Below are 10,401 nucleotides of genomic sequence, written 5' to 3' on the forward strand. Positions count from 1 at the left end.
AGAAACCCGTACACAGCGATAACACAAACCGTCTGCGCAGGTTCAAGCAGCTTATACGCAGAAAAACGCTCGGCAGGCGATCGCTCACTCATTTCTACGAGACTTGAGCGCCTGAAATCAGTCAAGCGCGAAACCAGACAAAAAAAATGAAACAAACAAACTTACGCAGGTTTGAGCGAGCGCGATACGCACAGTGTAAACGAGCCTTTAGGGTTTTTTCGAAAATCGGTAGGAGGCAGAAACCGTTCTAAACCAGTTTGAAACTGGAATATTCCGGCGAAAACCCACCCAAAACTGGATTTTTCTTCAATTTTTTGACCTCCGAAAACCGAAAAATTGGAAAGGCCATAGCCTTAGGGTTTTTTCGAAAATCGAGTCAAAATTTTGTCTCTCCGATTCCGGTTTAAACCGGTTTGGTGGTTCAGTAGGAGGCAGAAACCGGTCTAAACCAGTTTGAAACTGGAATATTCCGGCGAAAACCCACCCAAAACCGGATTTTTCTTCAATTTTTTGACCTCCGAAAACCGAAAAAACGGAAAGGCTATAGCCTTAGGTTTTTTTCGAAAATCGAGTCAAAATTTTGTCTCTCCGATTCCGGTTTAAACCGGTTTGGAGGTTCAGTAGGAGGCAGAAACCGGTCCAAACCAGTTTGAAACTGGAATATTCCGGCGAAAACCCACCCAAAACCGGATTTTCTTCAATTTTTTGACCTCCGAAAACCGAAAAAACGGAAAGGCTATAGCCTTAGGGTTTTTTCGAAAATCGAGTCAAAATTTTGTCTCTCCGATTCCGGTTTAAACCGGTTTGGAGGTTCAGTAGGAGGCAGAAACCGGTCTAAACCAGTTTGAAACTGGAATATTCCGGCGAAAACCCACCCAAAACCGGATTTTTCTTCAATTTTTTGACCTGCGAAAACCGAAAAAACGGAAAGGCTATAGCCTTAGGTTTTTTTCGAAAATCGAGTCAAAATTTTGTCTCTCCGATTCCGGTTTAAACCGGTTTGGTGGTTCAGTAGGAGGCAGAAACCGGTCTAAACCAGTTTGAAACTGGAATATTCCGGCGAAAACCCACCCAAAACTGGATTTTTCTTCCATTTTTTGACCTCCGAAAACCGTAAAAACGGAAAGGCTATAGCCTTAGGGTTTTTTCGAAAATCGAGTCAAAATGTTGTCTCTCCGATTCCGGTTTAAACCGGTTTGGTGGTTCAGTAGGAGGCAGAAACCGGTCTAAACCAGTTTGAAACTGGAATATTCCGGCGAAAACCCACCCAAAACCGGATTTTTCTTCAATTTTTTGACCTCCGAAAACCGAAAAAACGGAAAGGCTATAGCCTTAGGTTTTTTCGAAAATCGAGTCAAAATTTTGTCTCTCCGATTCTGATTTAAACCGGTTTGGAGGTTCGTTAAGAGGCAGAAACCGGTCTAAACCAGTTTGAAACTGGAATTTTCCGGCGAAAACCCACCCAAAACCGGATTTTTCTTCAATTTTTTGACCTCCGAAAATCGAAAAACGAAAAGGCTATAGCCTTAGGTTTTTTTCGAAAATCGAGTCAAAATTTTGTCTCTCCGATTCCGGTTTAAACCGGTTTGGAGGTTCAGTAGGAGGCAGAAACCAGTCTAAACCATTTTGAAACTGGAATATTCCGGCGAAAACCCATCCAAAACTGGATTTTTCTTCATTTTTTTGACCTCCGAAAACCGAAAAAACGGAAAGGCTATAGCCTTAGGGCTTTTTCGAAAATCGAGTCAAAATTTTGTCTCTCCGATTCTGGTTTAAACCGGTTTGGAGGTTCGGTAGGAGGCAGAAACCGGTCTGAACCAGTTTGAAACTGGAATATTCCGGCGAAAACCCACCCAAAACTGGATTTTTCTTCAATTTTTTGACCTGCGAAAACCGAAAAAACGGAAAGGCTATGGCCTTAGGTTTTTTTCGAAAATCGAGTCAAAATTTTGTCTCTCCGATTCCGGTTTAAACCGGTTTGGTGGTTCAGTAGGAGGCAGAAACCGGTCTAAACCAGTTTGAAACTGGAATATTCCGGCGAAAACCCACCCAAAACCGGATTTTTCTTCAATTTTTTGACCTCCGAAAACCGAAAAAACGGAAAGGCTATAGCCTTAGGTTTTTTTCGAAAATCGAGTCAAAATTTTGTCTCTCCGATTCCGGTTTAAACCGGTTTGGAGGTTCAGTAGGAGGCAGAAACCGGACTAAACCAGTTTGAAACTGGAATATTCCGGCGAAAACCCACCCAAACTGGATTTTTCTTCAATTTTTTGACCTCCGAAAACCGAAAAAACGGAAAGGCCTTAGGGTTTTTTCGAAAATCGAGTCAAAATTTTGTCTCTCCGATTCTGGTTTAAACCGGTTTGGAGGTTCGTTAAGAGGCAGAAACCGGTCTAAACCAGTTTGAAACTGGAATATTCCGGCGAAAACCCACCCAAAACCGGATTTTTCTTCAATTTTTTGATCTCCGAAAACCGAAAAAACGGAAAGGCTATAGCCTTAGGTTTTTTCGAAAATCGAGTCAAAATTTTGTCTCTCCGATTCTGGTTTAAACCGGTTTGGAGGTTCAGTAGGAGGCAAAAACCAGTCTAAACCAGTTTGAAACTGGATTATTCCGGCGAAAACCCACCCAAAACTGGATTTTTCTTCATTTTTTTGACCTCCGAAAACCGAAAAAATGGAAAGGCTATAGCCTTAGGGCTTTTTCGAAAATCGAGTCAAAATTTTGTCTCTCCGATTCCGGTTTAAACCGGTTTGGAGGTTCGGTAGGAGGCAGAAACCGGTCTGAACCAGTTTGAAACTGGAATATTCCGGCGAAAACCCACCCAAAACTGGATTTTTCTTCAATTTTTTGACCTGCGAAAACCGAAAAAACGGAAAGGCTATAGCCTTAGGTTTTTTTCGAAAATCGAGTCAAAATTTTGTCTCTCCGATTCCGGTTTAAACCGGTTTGGTGGTTCAGTAGGAGGCAGAAACCGGTCTAAACCAGTTTGAAACTGGAATATTCCGGCGAAAACCCACCCAAAACCGGATTTTTCTTCAATTTTTTGACCTCCGAAAACCGAAAAAACGGAAAGGCTATAGCCTTAGGGTTTTTTCGAAAATCGAGTCAAAATTTTGTCTCTCCGATTCCGGTTTAAACCGGTTTGGAGGTTCAGTAGGAGGCAGAAACCGGACTAAACCAGTTTGAAACTGGAATATTCCGGCGAAAACCCACCCAAACTGGATTTTTCTTCAATTTTTTGACCTCCGAAAACCGAAAAAACGGAAAGGCCTTAGGGTTTTTTCGAAAATCGAGTCAAAATTTTGTCTCTCCGATTCTGGTTTAAACCGGTTTGGAGGTTCGTTAAGAGGCAGAAACCGGTCTAAACCAGTTTGAAACTGGAATATTCCGGCGAAAACCCACCCAAAACCGGATTTTTCTTCAATTTTTTGATCTCCGAAAACCGAAAAAACGGAAAGGCTATAGCCTTAGGTTTTTTCGAAAATCGAGTCAAAATTTTGTCTCTCCGATTCTGGTTTAAACCGGTTTGGAGGTTCAGTAGGAGGCAAAAACCAGTCTAAACCAGTTTGAAACTGGATTATTCCGGCGAAAACCCACCCAAAACTGGATTTTTCTTCATTTTTTTGACCTCCGAAAACCGAAAAAATGGAAAGGCTATAGCCTTAGGGCTTTTTCGAAAATCGAGTCAAAATTTTGTCTCTCCGATTCCGGTTTAAACCGGTTTGGAGGTTCGGTAGGAGGCAGAAACCGGTCTGAACCAGTTTGAAACTGGAATATTCCGGCGAAAACCCACCCAAAACTGGATTTTTCTTCAATTTTTTGACCTGCGAAAACCGAAAAAACGGAAAGGCTATAGCCTTAGGTTTTTTTCGAAAATCGAGTCAAAATTTTGTCTCTCCGATTCCGGTTTAAACCGGTTTGGTGGTTCAGTAGGAGGCAGAAACCGGTCTAAACCAGTTTGAAACTGGAATATTCCGGCGAAAACCCACCCAAAACCGGATTTTTCTTCAATTTTTTGACCTCCGAAAACCGAAAAAACGGAAAGGCTATAGCCTTAGGTTTTTTTCGAAAATCGAGTCAAAATTTTGTCTCTCCGATTCCGGTTTAAACCGGTTTGGAGGTTCAGTAGGAGGCAGAAACCGGACTAAACCAGTTTGAAACTGGAATATTCCGGCGAAAACCCACCCAAACTGGATTTTTCTTCAATTTTTTGACCTCCGAAAACCGAAAAAACGGAAAGGCCTTAGGGTTTTTTCGAAAATCGAGTCAAAATTTTGTCTCTCCGATTCTGGTTTAAACCGGTTTGGAGGTTCGTTAAGAGGCAGAAACCGGTCTAAACCAGTTTGAAACTGGAATATTCCGGCGAAAACCCACCCAAAACCGGATTTTTCTTCAATTTTTTGATCTCCGAAAACCGAAAAAACGGAAAGGCTATAGCCTTAGGTTTTTTTCGAAAATCGAGTCAAAATTTTGTCTCTCCGATTCTGGTTTAAACCGGTTTGGAGGTTCAGTAGGAGGCAAAAACCAGTCTAAACCAGTTTGAAACTGGATTATTCCGGCGAAAACCCACCCAAAACTGGATTTTTCTTCATTTTTTTGACCTCCGAAAACCGAAAAAATGGAAAGGCTATAGCCTTAGGGCTTTTTCGAAAATCGAGTCAAAATTTTGTCTCTCCGATTCCGGTTTAAACCGGTTTGGAGGTTCGGTAGGAGGCAGAAACCGGTCTGAACCAGTTTGAAACTGGAATATTCCGGCGAAAACCCACCCAAAACTGGATTTTTCTTCAATTTTTTGACCTGCGAAAACCGAAAAAACGGAAAGGCTATAGCCTTAGGTTTTTTTCGAAAATCGAGTCAAAATTTTGTCTCTCCGATTCCGGTTTAAACCGGTTTGGTGGTTCAGTAGGAGGCAGAAACCGGTCTAAACCAGTTTGAAACTGGAATATTCCGGCGAAAACCCACCCAAAACCGGATTTTTCTTCAATTTTTTGACCTCCGAAAACCGAAAAAACGGAAAGGCTATAGCCTTAGGGTTTTTTCGAAAATCGAGTCAAAATTTTGTCTCTCCGATTCCGGTTTAAACCGGTTTGGTGGTTCAGTAGGAGGCAGAAACCGGTCTAAACCAGTTTGAAACTGGAATATTCCGGCGAAAACCCACCCAAAACCGGATTTTTCTTCAATTTTTTGACCTCCGAAAACCGTAAAAACGGAAAGGCTATAGCCTTAGGTTTTTTCGAAAATCGAGTCAAAATTTTGTCTCTCCGATTCTGGTTTAAACCGGTTTGGAGGTTCGTTAAGAGGCAGAAACCGGTCTAAACCAGTTTGAAACTGGAATATTCCGGCGAAAACCCACCCAAAACCGGATTTTTCTTCAATTTTTTGACCTCCGAAAACCGAAAAAACGGAAAGGCTATAGCCAGGGTTGCCATCGACATGAAACCAAAAATAAGGACAACCGAAAAATTAACTTTTCATACAAAACGAAACAAACGTTTTTGAACAAATATTTGCATGTATACGAGCCATGACATATCATATGCAATATTTGGACCAGAAACAATCTGTTCCAGCAACTCCTTGTTTATAAAGAATACTTCGTGCATCTCATGACAGCTCAGGTCTAGGTTTACTTTTACTTATAGCAGGGATTTGACTGTCATTTCACTAAGTTTGTTCCTTGTAATTGTTGAAAATAAGACAAAATAAGGACGCAAGTCAAAAAGAAGGACATTTCTTAGAAATAAGGACAATAAACGTTTCTAAGACATAACCCTTCAAAATAAGGACAAATCTTAGAAATAAGGACGGTATGGCAACCCTGGCTATAGCCTTAGGTTTTTTTCGAAAATCGAGTCAAAATTTTGTCTCTCCGATTCCGGTTTAAACCGGTTTGGTGGTTCAGTAGGAGGCAGAAACCGGTCTAAACCAGTTTGAAACTGGAATATTCCGGCGAAAACCCACCCAAAACTGGATTTTTCTTCAATTTTTTGACCTCCGAACACCGAAAAAACGGAAAGGCCTTAGGGTTTTTTCGAAAATCGAGTCAAAATTTTGTCTCTCCGATTCCGGTTTAAACCGGTTTGGGGGTTCAGTAGGAGGCAGAAACCGGTCTAAACCAGTTTGAAACTGGAATATTCCGGCGAAAACCCACCCAAAACCGGATTTTTCTTCAATTTTTTGACCTCCGAAAACCGTAAAAACGGAAAGGCTATAGCCTTAGGTTTTTTCGAAAATCGAGTCAAAATTTTGTCTCTCCGATTCTGGTTTAAACCGGTTTGGAGGTTCGTTAAGAGGCAGAAACCGGTCTAAACCAGTTTGAAACTGGAATTTTCCGGCGAAAACCCACCCAAAACCGGATTTTTCTTCAATTTTTTGACCTCCGAAAACCGAAAAAACGGAAAGGCCTTAGGGTTTTTTCGAAAATCGAGTCAAAATTTTGTCTCTCCGATTCCGGTTTAAACCGGTTTGGAGGTTCGTCAAGAGGCAGAAACCGGTCTAAACCAGTTTGAAACTGGAATATTCCGGCGAAAACCCACCCAAAACTGGATTTTTCTTCAATTTTTTGACCTCCGAAAACCGTAAAAACGGAAAGGCCTTAGGTTTTTTCGAAAATCGAGTCAAAATTTTGTCTCTCCGATTCTGGTTTAAACCGGTTTGGAGGTTCGTTAAGAGGCAGAAACCGGTCTAAACCAGTTTGAAACTGGAATTTTCCGGCGAAAACCCACCCAAAACCGGATTTTTCTTCAATTTTTTGACCTCCGAAAACCGAAAAACGAAAAGGCTATAGCCTTAGGGTTTTTTCGAAAATCGAGTCAAAATTTTGTCTCTCCGATTCCGGTTTAAACCGGTTTGGAGGTTCAGTAGGAGGCAGAAACCAGTCTAAACCAGTTTGAAACTGGATTATTCCGGCGAAAACCCACCCAAAACTGGATTTTTCTTCAATTTTTTGACCTCCGAAAACCGAAAAAACGGAAAGGCTATAGCCTTAGGTTTTTTTCGAAAATCGAGTAAAAATTTTGTCTCTCCGATTCCGGTTTAAACCGGTTTGGGGGTTCGGTAGGAGGCAGAAACCGGTCTGAACCAGTTTGAAACTGGAATATTCCGGCGAAAACCCACCCAAAACTGGATTTTTCTTCAATTTTTTGACCTCCGAAAACCGAAAAAACGGAAAATAGCCTTAGGGTTTTTTCGAAAATCGAGTCAAAATTTTGTCTCTCCGATTCCGGTTTAAACCGGTTTGGAGGTTCAGTAGGAGGCAGAAACCTGTCTAAACCAGTTTGAAACTGGATTATTCCGGCGAAAACCCACCCAAAACTGGATTTTTCTTCAATTTTTTGACCTCCGAAAACCGAAAAAACGGAAAGGCTATAGCCTTAGGGCTTTTTCGAAAATCGAGTCAAAATTTTGTCTCTCCGATTCCGGTTTAAACCGGTTTGGAGGTTCAGTAGGAGGCAGAAACCGGTCTAAACCAGTTTGAAACTGGATTATTCCGGCGAAAACCCACCCAAAACCGGATTTTTCTTCAATTTTTTGACCTCCGAAAACCAAAAAAACGGAAAGGCTATAGCCTTAGGGTTTTTTCGAAAATCGAGTCAAAATTTTGTCTCTCCGATTCCGGTTTAAACCGGTTTGGTGGTTCAGTAGGAGGCAGAAACCGGTCTAAACCAGTTTGAAACTGGAATATTCCGGCGAAAACCCACCCAAAACTTGATTTTTCTTCAATTTTTTGACCTCCGAAAACCGAAAAAACGGAAAGGCTATAGCCTTAGGGTTTTTTCGAAAATCGAGTCAAAATTTTGTCTCTCCGATTCCGGTTTAAACCGGTTTGGAGGTTCAGTAGGAGGCAGAAACCAGTCTAAACCAGTTTGAAACTGGAATTTTCCGGCGAAAACCCACCCAAAACCGGATTTTTCTTCAATTTTTTGATCTCCGAAAACCGAAAAAACGGAAAGGCTATAGCCTTAGGTTTTTTCGAAAATCGAGTCAAAATTTTGTCTCTCCGATTCTGGTTTAAACCGGTTTGGAGGTTCAGTAGGAGGCAAAAACCAGTCTAAACCAGTTTGAAACTGGATTATTCCGGCGAAAACCCACCCAAAACTGGATTTTTCTTCATTTTTTTGACCTCCGAAAACCGAAAAAATGGAAAGGCTATAGCCTTAGGGCTTTTTCGAAAATCGAGTCAAAATTTTGTCTCTCCGATTCCGGTTTAAACCGGTTTGGAGGTTCGGTAGGAGGCAGAAACCGGTCTGAACCAGTTTGAAACTGGAATATTCCGGCGAAAACCCACCCAAAACTGGATTTTTCTTCAATTTTTTGACCTGCGAAAACCGAAAAAACGGAAAGGCTATAGCCTTAGGTTTTTTTCGAAAATCGAGTCAAAATTTTGTCTCTCCGATTCCGGTTTAAACCGGTTTGGTGGTTCAGTAGGAGGCAGAAACCGGTCTAAACCAGTTTGAAACTGGAATATTCCGGCGAAAACCCACCCAAAACTGGATTTTTCTTCAATTTTTTGACCTCCGAAAACCGAAAAAACGGAAAGGCCTTAGGGTTTTTTCGAAAATCGAGTCAAAATTTTGTCTCTCCGATTCCGGTTTAAACCGGTTTGGTGGTTCAGTAGGAGGCAGAAACCGGTCTAAACCAGTTTGAAACTGGAATATTCCGGCGAAAACCCACCCAAAACCGGATTTTTCTTCAATTTTTTGACCTCCGAAAACCGTAAAAACGGAAAGGCTATAGCCTTAGGTTTTTTCGAAAATCGAGTCAAAATTTTGTCTCTCCGATTCTGGTTTAAACCGGTTTGGAGGTTCGTTAAGAGGCAGAAACCGGTCTAAACCAGTTTGAAACTGGAATTTTCCGGCGAAAACCCACCCAAAACCGGATTTTTCTTCAATTTTTTGATCTCCGAAAACCGAAAAAACGGAAAGGCTATAGCCTTAGGTTTTTTCGAAAATCGAGTCAAAATTTTGTCTCTCCGATTCTGGTTTAAACCGGTTTGGAGGTTCAGTAGGAGGCAGAAACCAGTCTAAACCAGTTTGAAACTGGAATATACCGGCGAAAACCCACCCAAAACCGGATTTTTCTTCAATTTTTTGACCTCCGAAAACCGAAAAAACGGAAAGGCTATAGCCTTAGGTTTTTTCGAAAATCGAGTCAAAATTTTGTCTCTCCGATTCTGGTTTAAACCGGTTTGGAGGTTCGTTAAGAGGCAGAAACCGGTCTAAACCAGTTTGAAACTGGAATTTTCCGGCGAAAACCCACCCAAAACCGGATTTTTCTTCAATTTTTTGACCTCCGAAAACCGAAAAAACGGAAAGGCCTTAGGGTTTTTTCGAAAATCGAGTCAAAATTTTGTCTCTCCGATTCCGGTTTAAACCGGTTTGGAGGTTCGTCAAGAGGCAGAAACCGGTCTAAACCAGTTTGAAACTGGAATATTCCGGCGAAAACCCACCCAAAACTGGATTTTTCTTCAATTTTTTGACCTCCGAAAACCGTAAAAACGGAAAGGCCTTAGGTTTTTTCGAAAATCGAGTCAAAATTTTGTCTCTCCGATTCTGGTTTAAACCGGTTTGGAGGTTCGTTAAGAGGCAGAAACCGGTCTAAACCAGTTTGAAACTGGAATTTTCCGGCGAAAACCCACCCAAAACCGGATTTTTCTTCAATTTTTTGACCTCCGAAAACCGAAAAACGAAAAGGCTATAGCCTTAGGGTTTTTTCGAAAATCGAGTCAAAATTTTGTCTCTCCGATTCCGGTTTAAACCGGTTTGGAGGTTCAGTAGGAGGCAGAAACCAGTCTAAACCAGTTTGAAACTGGATTATTCCGGCGAAAACCCACCCAAAACTGGATTTTTCTTCAATTTTTTGACCTCCGAAAACCGAAAAAACGGAAAGGCTATAGCCTTAGGTTTTTTTCGAAAATCGAGTCAAAATTTTGTCTCTCCGATTCCGGTTTAAACCGGTTTGGGGGTTCGGTAGGAGGCAGAAACCGGTCTGAACCAGTTTGAAACTGGAATATTCCGGCGAAAACCCACCCAAAACTGGATTTTTCTTCAATTTTTTGACCTCCGAAAACCGAAAAAACGGAAAATAGCCTTAGGGTTTTTTCGAAAATCGAGTCAAAATTTTGTCTCTCCGATTCCGGTTTAAACCGGTTTGGAGGTTCAGTAGGAGGCAGAAACCTGTCTAAACCAGTTTGAAACTGGATTATTCCGGCGAAAACCCACCCAAAACTGGATTTTTCTTCAATTTTTTGACCTCCGAAAACCGAAAAAACGGAAAGGCTATAGCCTTAGGGCTTTTTCGAAAATCGAGTCAAAATTTTGTCTCTCCGATTCCGGTTTAAACCGGTTTGGAGGTTCAGTAGGAGGCAGAAACCGGTCTAAACCAGTTTGAAACTGGAT

Source organism: Phallusia mammillata, chromosome 7 (genome assembly GCF_965637545.1).
Source record: "Phallusia mammillata chromosome 7, kaPhaMamm4.hap1.1, whole genome shotgun sequence".
Taxonomy (NCBI): domain Eukaryota; kingdom Metazoa; phylum Chordata; class Ascidiacea; order Phlebobranchia; family Ascidiidae; genus Phallusia; species Phallusia mammillata.